This window comes from Poecile atricapillus, chromosome Z, assembly GCF_030490865.1.
Source record: "Poecile atricapillus isolate bPoeAtr1 chromosome Z, bPoeAtr1.hap1, whole genome shotgun sequence".
Taxonomy (NCBI): Eukaryota; Metazoa; Chordata; class Aves; order Passeriformes; family Paridae; genus Poecile; species Poecile atricapillus.
In genome coordinates, this window is record NC_081289.1 from 29,362,303 (window position 1) to 29,374,529 (window position 12,227).

At 41.1% G+C, this 12,227-nt stretch overlaps 1 protein-coding gene across 6 annotated transcripts in view; it reads right to left on the reverse strand.

The window, feature by feature from the left end:
* The window catches only part of LOC131573131 (CCR4-NOT transcription complex subunit 4), a 75,694-nt gene extending 63,467 nt beyond the window's left edge, over positions 1-12,227 (reverse strand). For 4 of the 6 annotated variants that reach the window (XM_058826763.1, XM_058826760.1, XM_058826761.1 and 1 more), the window contains exon 1: positions 11,819-12,169. The gene's annotated coding sequence lies outside the window, so the exon portion shown is untranslated. Of the gene's footprint in view, positions 1-11,169; positions 11,267-11,818 lie in introns of those variants that run through there. The other 2 variants (XM_058826762.1, XM_058826759.1) reach the window with 2 other exon arrangements.

Genomic DNA, 12,227 nt, shown 5'->3' on the forward strand with positions numbered 1-12,227 from the left:
TAGACCAGGTTGCTCAGAGCTCCATCCCTCCTGTCCTTAAGTACTTCTAGGGATGGGGCATCCACAGCTTCCCTGGGCAACCTGTGCCAATGCCTTACCACCCTCACAGTAAAGAATTTTTTCTAATATCTAAGCTAAACCCACTCTTAGTCTGTCACTACGTGATGCTGTAGAACGCCCCTCTCCATCTGTTTTCTAGGCTCCCTTCAGGTACCGTAAGGCTGCAACCACGTCACCCCAAAGCCTTCTCTTTACTGGGCTGAATAATCCCGGTTCTTTCAGCCTGTACTCAAAGAGGAGGTGCTTCATCCCTCTTAACCTCTTGGTGGCCTCCTCTGGACATGCTCTTACAGATCCCTGTCCTTCCTGTGCTGGGGACCCCAGAGCTGGATGCAGCACTGCAGGTGGGGTCCCACCAGAGCAGAGGGGTAGAATCCCTACCTCGCCCTGCTGCCCACACTCCTTTGGATACAGCCCAGGGTACAATCGGCTTTCTGAGCTGAGTGCACATTGCTGGGTCATGTCCAGCTCCTCATCCACCAGAACCCCCAAGTCCTTCTCAGTGGGGCTGCTCTCCATCTGTGCATCCTCACTCTGTGTTGATATCAGGGATTGCAGCATCTTGCACTTGGTCTTGTTAAACCTCATGTGAGTTTATAGGATCATCATTGATTTTTAGTTTCAAGCTTTAACATGGACAATTTTATATTCATGAAGTTGAGACTGTTTCAGCTTTTGCTACAGATTCACAGAATAATTCCAGTTGGAAAGGATCTCTAGGGCTCTCTATTCAATTTCCTTCTCAAATCAAAATTAGCAACTTAAGTCTGTATTACACTGTGCTGTATCAAGCTGGGCATCAAAACATTCAAAGCTGGACACTGCAGAACCTCTTTCACCTGTCCCAATAATTGTCCCACTCCATATGGAAACATATTCATCTTAGATGAAGTTATTTTAATTCTTGCCTGCTGTCTCTTGCCTGACTTCCACACACACTTGGCTCAGTATTCTCAACAGCAAGCCCATTCGTACTCCAACCATTAGTTCCTCCTTTCCCGAAGTCTTTTCTGCAGCCAGGGGATGCACTTCCCTAACAGCAGACAGAATTTTAGCAAACTGTTACTTCTTATACACATCTGCTAGATTTAAAGTCTTCCAACACAACACAAAGTTTTGATTCAAAGCAGCTGTTATCTTTATACCTGCACTTCCCCAGATACAACTGCAGGAACTAAGACCTCATACTAAAGTATGCTCTAGTACAAGCTAAAATGAGTTATACATTGCCTTCCTGGGCTCACTATAACCCTTCTCTACAATGTACAGCGACTCTAAAGAGAACATATTCTGTTCAACCTCTTTTTCTAAACTAGAATTAAAAATTATGGATGAATTTCTAAAATAAAAATCATAGTTGAATGATGAGTTGTAATTTTCACAAGCTCACATTTATACACATACAGAGATACTTACACAGAAAAAAAGATGCCCAAACTGAAGGGGAAAGGAAAGACCAAACCAACAACTAAGCCTCAAAGATCAGAAATATATCAAGGAGGAGAATAAGAGTACATTATTAGGGCTGTTGTCCTACCATTGTTGGTTTAGACAAAAGCCAACAACAAAAAAATAAAGACATTAACAAAAACACCACAAGTATTCCAGCACCTGGAACAAATTCCTGGTAAGGTATAGTACCCTATCAATAATTACACGCACAAGTTCCTGTATCAGTCTTCCCAATCCTCCAAAGCTACTTATCAGACAACAGTAAGATATTTTACGACAGTAACAGCTCTTCAGAAAAAGTCCCACGGTCTGACAAAGCAAATAACATCAGGAGCTATTAACCACTGGAAAATTCACAGTATGACTAGTCAGTCAAGAAATCCCAGAGATAGGGGAGGGAGAAAAGAAAAAGAAATGTATCCAAAGCTTTATCTCATACCTCCTATCAGTGAGTTGTGCTCTAGCACTTCTCAGAAGAAAAGGCTGCAGGGAAGCTACATATACTGGAAGAAACAGTGATGCTTCCTTAACAGGAAAAAAGGAATCTTCTCCACAGGCCTTCATATTTCTCTGGAAAACCCACATGCTGTATTTCATTCACAACTGAAGGGGATTGAATATATCAGAAAAAGGTCTGTACTCCTCATCCAGCCTATTAAAAAAAATCCATACAAATAAAAAAAACAAACCAAAAACAAAACCCTTGCACAGACTTAAAATCATTCTTCAGAATCCTTGAGAAACTATCTAGCAATACAGGGAACAAGGAGGATTTGGTCAGCCTCTTCAATCTCATCCTAAAACTTGTGAGACAGCAACCACCACCCCCAGGTTCACTCTCAGCCATTTACACTCAGTATCTTTAGTCACAAGTGGAAAAAAGCAAACTTGACTTTTGCAAAATGTGACAATGTTTGCCCCTCACTACAGAGTCAGGAGAGGCAAGTCAGTTTAAGCCACAGCTAAACGAACAGTGGACAACTGGGAGACAGAACATTACTCCTTGAATAACAAACTGGGCCTCCAGCACAATAAAGAGAGGAAACTGCTTCAGCAGATGCAGGGAAGGGCCAGAGATGAGCAGAGGGCCACTGTATTTCTCCTATGAGGCTGAGGTTGTTCAGCCTGCAGAAGAGAAGGTCCAGGGAGATTTGGATAGCAGCCTTTCGATATGTAACAGGGGGCCTACAAGAAGTTTGGAGAGACTTTCAGGAAGTGAAGCGATAGGACAAAGGGTAAAAGTTTTGAACTGAAAGAGGGTAGATTTAAATTTGAAGTTAGGAAGAAATTCTTCACTACAAGGGTGGGGAGGCACTGGAACAGGCTGTCCAGAGATGCTATGGATGTCCCATCCCTGGAAGTGTTCAAGGCCAGGCTGGATAGGGCTTTGAGCAACCCAAATGAGTGAAAGGTGTCCATGCCCATAGCAGGGATGTTGGAGTAAGATGATCTTTTATGGTCCTTTCCAAACCAAACCATTCTGTGATTCTATGAACTTGTCTATACTTTCCCCTTTAAACCCAAGTCAACACAGAAATGCATTAGAACTTAATTGTATTTAGGCAGTGCTCAAGGCAGGAAACCAAAATACTACAAATTAAGGCTGTGATCCTACAAACATTTAAGTAGTAAATTTTACTAAATGGAATAGATCTATTAATGAAGTAAGAGAACACGTTTGAAACAGAGAAACACTGCCCACATTTGCAATATTAGCTTCAAAAATACAAGTTTTATTATGACAATTCCCTACCATGAGCACTACTGTTACACAATATAACAGTCTTAATACGTAAATACACAAGGCACAATGGAACTGTAAAGATACAACGGAAGTTTAACACATACAAACCCCCTTCCACTTTATAGAGACTACAGTTACACCAACGTACCTACACTTAGAATTTTTCAAGAATGAAGTAAGTAAAGCATTAGGCCCTGTAGCTAGTAACTGCAAAGCCTCGTGGAAAAAAAATAAATGAGTGAACCATTTCAGTTTTTTCTTGATGTGTATCTGGCAGGTAAAGTCAACTCCAAATAGAGCACACATTCTGTGATCAAATTCATGGCACTATCTGAAAGTAGGTGGAAATGAGGCCTGTGGCTTTTTTCTTGATTCATGCTGAAAATGACAAAAGGTGAAGCTTCTCTAAAATCTGAAATTCTCTAGCACATAATTCAAGGCAATAAGGTATCTCTTCTAGTAATTTATAAAACAGCTGGATAACATAAAAGGTACATCTAATTAAAATGCAAGAGCAAATAAATCCAATGAACTATCAGTTCTATTAGCTGAAGAAAGAGATCATCTTGTAATTCAGTATGAAAAATAAGAATACTACGCTTAAGACATCTGCTTCAGACAAGAGCAGGACGCTGTTTCAATAACATGTACTGACATCTGAGTCAACAGAAAATGGTAACAACATCTACCGTGTCACAGTCACACTCAATCCTAGTTTGGAGGTGGTTTGGCTTCTACAGAGAATACTTAGAATTTTACTTTCCATTCTGTAATTTAAAAAATGAGATTTATTTCAAAAAGCAAACAATTAATTTAATGAGAAGCACAGAAAAGCTTCAGAGAGTGGAAGAACCCTCTTATCACTCATACTCCACCTACCTGCTAGAAATCTAGAAAGGTAGTTGCTTTGTACAATATTCACCCACATCGTAAATACCCATTCCCACATATCTGATACACAAGCTACAATTGCCTACTTCTGCTTTTCAGGGAAATACATATTTGTTACTAAAAAAATAAAGTTGAGAAAGATCAAGACCTGCATTGAAGGAAGCACCCTGAACCCAGTGAGGATACATAGAGAACTGCATGAAGATAATCCATATTTTGTATAAACTAGTTTTAGAGAGAGACATATAAAGCAACTTCTCAGAAGAAGAAAGGGAGGACAATGAGAAGTAACAGTATCAGCTTCCACAAATTTAAGCAGGATGCGTAGTATTGGATTTATATCAATTCCTTCTGCTGCTACCTTCACTACTTAGAGCTGCATTCACTCAGGGAGGTGAAGTTAAGGAGACACTTGCTGAATGAAATCCCGACCAATTTGTCAGACTGCAACAAATATAGGTTATAAAACCCACAAAAATTCAAGTTGACTGCAAATACACTTGCCCAACATATCCTTTAAATGCTGTGAATTTTTTAATACTAAGAGACAGGTCTGAGGTTTTACCAACCAAGACCAGCTGAATACAGTTCCTTTGGAGAAGCCTAAGCCCATATAAGATGCAAACCAAAACCTGTAAGAAAATCAAACAACCGCCTTAAAAGAACAGAGAACTGGCTGATAGATTTTCTTTTAAAACCAGAAGAAACAAAATACAAAATGAAGACATTAAGGATCCCTCAGAAACATTTATGCTGATGTCAGCTTTGAGAAGATGCTCTTTGATATCTGACTTGATATTTAGTAAATAAAAAAGTAAAACAAACCCAAATAAAGCACAGAGTGACACTGAGTCCATCTCCTTCCTTATACTTTCATATACTATGGTATATGAAACACAAGTCTCAAGAAAAAACAGTACCATCAAAAGATGCTGCACTGCACCTCTGCAGAAGTTACCTTCACCATGCTTTCAGAAGTGGCACACACTGAATACAGCAGAAACAGCAGCTGGTACTAAGTGGCTCATTTGTTAAGAGTGGATGACTACAGCATTGCAAATGGCAAAAGGAACCTGACCCTCCCTCTCACCTCATTACGCCAAATTACATATGTTTGAAAACAAAGTTCGCTTCACCTCTGGTCAATAGTTCAATAGATATGTGCAAAGAATTTTTATTCTTTTTTTTCAAATTATTTCAATTATTTTTATTCAACCCTCATGGTAACTGGTATTAATTATGAGGAGAGGCAAAATAACCATTTTACTCCAAAACTGCCTGTTTTCTGACTCTTCACTTTACTTATACTCTATACAAACTATGCTCAAAGAACAAAAACCATGTGCCACTGCAGGTTGCCTTACAAAGACGGCTGCATAGTGTTCTCTTTTTGGACACTGAAGTCAAAAACAAATAGCTAGTTTCCCAGGAAGAGATACTACAGAACCAATTCTAAGCATTTTCTGCCCAAGGTATGGTGTTTTTGTCAGAATGTCAGTCATGTGGTCACACAACATAACTGGCTCTCACCAAGTCTCACCGTGCTCTGTATTTATACTGTAGTAACCAGAGGAATAGTTCTCATACACGGTAAGCCCCTGCCCCACCCCCAGAGAATCACAAGCCTAAAGTTAAATCAGAATGAGACCAGGAGCAAAAAATTTAAGAAATTACTATCTCTAAAATTACTATCTCTAATTCTCTTTAAGAATTTACTATCTCAATGAGAAGAGGAAGCCATTACACTGGTGAAAACATGAATCTTGGCATAACTTGAAGCATGCTTACAATTATAACTACAATTCAAGACTCAAATGAAACTGTAATCCAGTCAGATGATAACACTACCTGTGTGCAGAAGATAGCCTGATATAAGAGCTGCTATTTCCTTAAACTTCCCAGCTGTTCTTCCATATTTTCAATGTACACTAACAGTTATGTAAAGGAAAACCAGTGATTGTCTTCTAGCTTCAGATTTTCCACCTATGTTCTAGAACCAGTTTTCCACTAACTGTGAAACCACATTAATATGTTAAATATATGTTTTACTAAATGAAAGGATTAGCAAAGGAGCTTTCAAAGATGGGAAGAAGCTCTAACTTCTCTAACATGGTTCCTGAGTTATAAATTACTTGACCCTTAACCTAGGATGAAGTTTCATAAAAGGGAAGATTACCTTCTTAGGAAAAGGGATTTAACATGCTAAATGATCAACAGAAACACATGCAAGAAGGCCCGTTGAGAGGAGCAACAGTTACATGATAAATGGCAGTAAGATTAAGTCACTAGACAAATTGGATTAATGCTACTGGGCCTCTCTCATTCAGACTGGTGTGTTTAACATAACTTCAGGAGTTTAGTCCACACTGATTGAAGGAAATGCATTCAAATTAACTATTGGGCATGCTGACCTATAAACAATAATTTTGACCTAGCAAGTTTTGGCCTCTTATTTTATGCTAGTTTAAGAGCTCTCAGGGGACAGACTCATTTTATGAATGAGATACTGAAGACTAATTCTAAATTTCATTCAATGAAAAAAAATCACGTCATGAAAGCAGGAGCTCTTCAAAGACAGGGAATAGTTTCTATTTTTGCAATGTCCAACAGCCCAAGGTAATATCTACAGATCATAGAGAAGCTTTAGGTCTTTAACTGACAAGCACAGCTATAGCTACACATACCTATCTTCATTCATTATATTTGGAGAGAAGACAGAGAAAGACAAAAAAGTAGCTGAATACATTCTCCCCACATCTAGTGATTATTGCTGCATACTTCTTCCCTATCCTGTTTTTCTGTAATTCTAGGCTGTAGTAGAAAACAAATTCTGAACAACAGCCACCACATGCTTACCTATCTGGGACATAACCTTCATCAAAACTTCTATCACAAACTCCCTCAGGTAGGCAGTTCCAAAGTACATACAAATATAATTATTTCCTCCCAGTCCTGCACTCAGATTCTGGGTTTTTTTTTAAGACAGCAACTTACTGTAAGAAGCAATAAGAGACAGGTTTAGAAATAAAAAAAAACTACTCCTGCAAGTACAGTATTTCACACTCAAGGTGTCTTAGCTCATATATCTTGCAATTTAAAATTAATATACACTATTCAAGCAGGATCCACATTAAATCTATACTGGTGAAAGAAACTTTAAACCAAAATACAACATGAAGCCTGCATGCAAATAAATCTCATCTGTTGAATTCAGTGTTCCTCAAACAAATTAACCTGAAAAATTGTTAGCAAGTCCTCCTATGCAGTGTATTTTATCCTACAAGGAGTAAGATTGCTACCCTTTTAGTTACTACTTTTGTGTATCGAATCTTATATGGAAGAAAATGTTTAAGAACATTCACACTGGGAAAAAATAAATGCCCCTTCTGTTAAGCAAGGAAAAGATTAGGCCTCAGCAGTCTGAAACATAAGCACTTAACCGCAAAAAAGGCCTAAAAATGGGCCAAAGTAAAACCTGGGATGAAGCACTACTTGCAAATCACAGTAGACACGCCTATGACATTTCTTGGCCATCCCTACAAAGCTCATGTGATCCTGTTCCAAATTTGAAGAACTCATTAGAAGTGAAGACAGTGTGCTGCCACTTTTGCAGGTTTTTTCACCTAATTTGTTTTGAAAAAAGAAAACAAGAAAACCAAACCCTAACAACACGAAAACACCACCCCAAATTTCTAGTACTAATAATTGATACTTGCAATCAAATGTAATATATTGCAATATCACCTTCCAGCAATGAAAGGCTGCTAAACTGAGAAAAGTAAAATATTCAAAGCCCAGAAAGGGACAGAACAAGAACCTGCACTACAACAAGGGACCCTCCATCTCACAAACAAGACATGCAGAAGTACAATTACTTTACATCAGACTTCGTAGTCAGTTGAAACCCACCTTGTATTAGGCATCTATTGCTCTCAAGACAACAGTGAGCTAGAAGAAACAGATGCTGGGATCACAGCATGTTAGAAAGCTACTCACAGACAGATGAGATTTTCCCTTCTTCCCTTTCAAGAGAACAGAACCAGCTCAAAATCAGACAGCACTGATCAGACAACAAGCCTTAGCAAAGATCCAAGCTCCCTTTCCACCAAGTTCAGTAACATGCTTGATCTCTACATCCACCTTTATTTTAACTCAGTGACTAAAGGATAAAAAAATTCCCCTTATACTGATCCCAACCTATTTTTCCCCAATTTGAAAACCAGCAACAGATGAAATACTTTAATAAAAATATACTAATGACTGGTTAATCACTATGAAATCAACACTAATATATTCTGCTCCAGAATAAAAACACAGTACATAGCTTTCAGGATACACAGGGAAGGATGAGAAGTCTCATTCCCTTGGCCTGTATTTGTCTCAATAGCTTTGGATGCAGGCTTCCTCAAGTTATTAAAGCATATGCATGAGATTTATGAAAACTTTATTTTGTGCCTATGTGTTTAGAAAACACTTGCAAGCTGCATTTAAATGATGGTAGACTCCTACTAGAAATACCTGGGAGTTGTCAAGTTCCCAGAACAGCCAAGTGGAAGGAAAGAATAAAAAACATATCACCACAAAACTTACTTGATCTTAGTACTATGTGGAAATCACTAGTTTAAACACCAATTCTTCCCTTTGAGCTGATGCAGCCATTCTAATAACAGCTAAGCAGAAGCCAAAACGATGTATTCTGAATATTCACTAAATTTGTATAACCTTGAATACAATTTTGAAATAAGGAAACCATGAAGATTCCTTTTACAAACACATGCAAGAAAAACACCATCTGACATAACCAAGCACACCAAAGTTTCTGGTGTGACAGAAAAAAACCTCAGTTTGGTAAAGTAATGCACCTAACTTATCCAAACAGTATAATGCAAAAACACACACATGCTTTTACTTAGAGATGTTATATTCATATTTCCTACTAGACACCTGCACTGCCCTCCCAGTTTACTTACAGGAAGAACCAGAAGGTCTGAGCAGCAGCTCAAGCCATACCAAACCATTTGCTGCTATACTTAATTTTCCAAGTCTGGAAAGTGTTTACAGTTGTTAAAATATTAAAAAATGTTAACCAACCTTCTGAAAGGAATAAATTTATAGACTATTCTCCAAGAAACAGAAGAGGGCAGCCCAGAGGGATGGGGACTCTATTTATTCATAAAGCTCTAGCTCCTCACACAGTTACTATCCAATAAAAAGGGGACTAAGCAAGTAGAAAGATAAACACAGGAAAAAAAAAAAAAAGCAATCATGAACATCTTTGAAGAGAGAAATCATTCAGCAGGACATTGAAGTAAGGTAAGTTATGCAGTCTTTCACATATGCACTTACTCAAGTTATCTCAGCAATACAGCGTAACTGCAAGAGGGACAAGAGGTGGTTTGTACAACCTAAGGCACTATTCTCCATGTGAAAGTTTAGGAACCGTTGACCCTAGCAGTCTTGCTGAGCAAGTAATTTCTGTTCAGCATGTATTAAGGCCTATAGATCAGCCTCATCTTACCAGAGCAACCAAGGCCCAAGATGCAATCTGTGATCAGCCACTTAACAGTTACCTGTGCTTACACATCAGTCTATTTGAAATAATCTCTTTTTTCAGAGAGGCAGGTGAGATTTTGAGAAATAGCTGCCAGAGTTAAGCCTTCAGGGCCCATACTTAGGATCTCAGTCAGAGCTATTTTAAAAACATTTAAATCACAAATAATATCCTAACTTCTATAAACAACAGCCATGAAAGAAAACATGTATTTCTACATAAAGACTATTTTTAATTAAATAAAAAAAGCCACATACTTGTGTACACTCTCTCACCAGCCTTTTTTATCCAAGATTTTTATTTAGTGGGCACTCTAAGGATGCTCTTAAACTTTTTGAGTTACCAAGAAACTAGTAGAGCACTATTCCTGACAGACACCACCTTTTCTCTGTAAAGAAAAAAACTGTTAGGATCCTCCAACACTCCTAATTTTAAAAGCTAACAAAAAGGCACCTGAAGAAACATGCAAATCAAAAGAAGACATAATTTCTTCACTGTATTCCCCCTTTCCAAAACAATATTTTCCCCTAAAATGAACTCAGTTTACAATTCAGCCAAGTTTAACTGCCAAGCATTTCTAAACACTTGCATGTGTTCATCTTGTTTATAAAATGGAAACTCTATCTCAGAATTCCAAAAGCCTAAGGTGCAGCACAGCTGAATCCTAGACCACAAGTTAGATCACTACATTATTACAGAGGTGCTAAGAAACTAGCAGTATATTTGACTATTTGTAGGCCATCTGAAACTAATTCACTCTCTTGAGTCAAACAGCTGTTTTATTCCCTGCTCTTCATAAGCCTGTATTTTATTTTTTTCTCTTTCCCTTTTAAGCAGTGAAAGGGGCTAGAAAAAATTTCATTCTTCTACATACTCATCTTTCAGTATGTGTGCTCTTCTGTTAGTGCCAGACACCATGTTTACATGAATATGAAGTCAAAGTACAGGGATGTTCAAATCAAGACATTTCAAAACTAAAGCCAAATACAGACAGTTAAAACAGAGAGTTAGAAACCTGTACAGGCTCAGTAAACGTGTGACCGGCCAACATTAACTTCTAAAACTTTTGGACAGGAGTAAGTCAACATCTGCAGGTCTAGAATTTCCACAGCTTTAACCAGCTGATACGTTTTGCTTACATTAACACAGGCTCTGGAGAGAATTGCTTCTCCTGTGAACGGCATACTTGGTATTACCACACTGACAGAAGCATACAAGCCATGGACAATTAAATCCTTTCTGGTATGGTAGCAAAGCATTTTAAGATAATTATCTAGTGTATTTTCCCTCCCCTTTCCTGTACATACAAAGGCACTGGCTTTTCACTTTTAAACTGGCAGGTAGAGCTGTAGGACTGTCGCTAGAAGCAGGACAAGCACTCATACACACAACCTTGTCATTTGCTTCTGCTAATGCACAAAATGGAAAGAGCTTCTAGGATTTTGCAAGCATGAGACAGAAAGTTACATACCGGTTATTTTACTGACAGACAAATCTCAGGAGGGGTTGCACGGACTGTCCAAAATAACACCAAAATTAAGAGGCTGCCATTCACCATCTGTTTGCCTCTCCCTCAGGAAAAAAGTGCATATCACAAGAAGAAATGGAGCCTGGCTCCAGGGAAGAGGAAGAAGGGGAGAGAGGAAATTTCCACGCAAATTCTAAGTGAATCACGCCGCGATGCCCGCGCCCGGCCGCGCCGGCCTGCCCCGGCAAATGCGAGCGGTTCCGGGGCCACCGTCCCTCCGCCACCCCGGCCGGTGGCCCGGCCTGGCCCAAGGGCTTCTCCGCACCGGAGGCGGGGGACGAGGAGGAAATAAATACAGCCTCCTCCGGGCAGCGACACGGAGGGAGCCCCTTCCCCGGCGCCCCCGGGGAGGAGGAGCCGCCCGCTCGCCCCCGCGCCCTCTCCTCACGGCCCGGTGCCCTCGGCGCCCGGCAGCAGCCCGGCGCGTCCTCCCGTCGCCGGGGCTGCACCGGCGGGTGGGCTGCGGCCTGCGCCGTCCCAGCGAAGCCTCGGCGCTCTCGTAGTCAGAGCGGCCCGGCTCCCCCCCGCCTCCTCCTCGTCTCTCCTTCCGTCCCTCCTTCCCTCCCCGGCCCGGCCTTCAGCTCACACTCACCCGCCTTCCTCTTGCCTGCCCGGCCCGCGGTGCGTGTGCGCGGCTCTCCCTCTCAGGCTGCCCGGCGCGGCGGGGGCGGCCGGGCGGGTGGGTGAGTGAGTGAGCGTGCGGGAAAGGAGGCGAGGGGAAAAGGAGAAGGGTGGGGAGGGAAGGAGAGAGGCGGCGAGGAAAGAGAGAAGCGGAGGGGAGAAACCCACAGCGGCGCTCCTGGGGCGGGACGTGCGGCGGCGGCCGGTCGGGCGCTCGGGCGGCTGCTCCGACGACCTTTACGCGAGGGACGGACGATCTCCGAGCTCGGGGCGCTCCGCTGCCAGCCCGGCCACCATCTTACATTGGGGAGACTTGCCCCGGACGCCGCCCCCGCTGCGCGTGCGCTGCCGGCAGTGGGCGGGGAGCGGCGCGGGAGGGG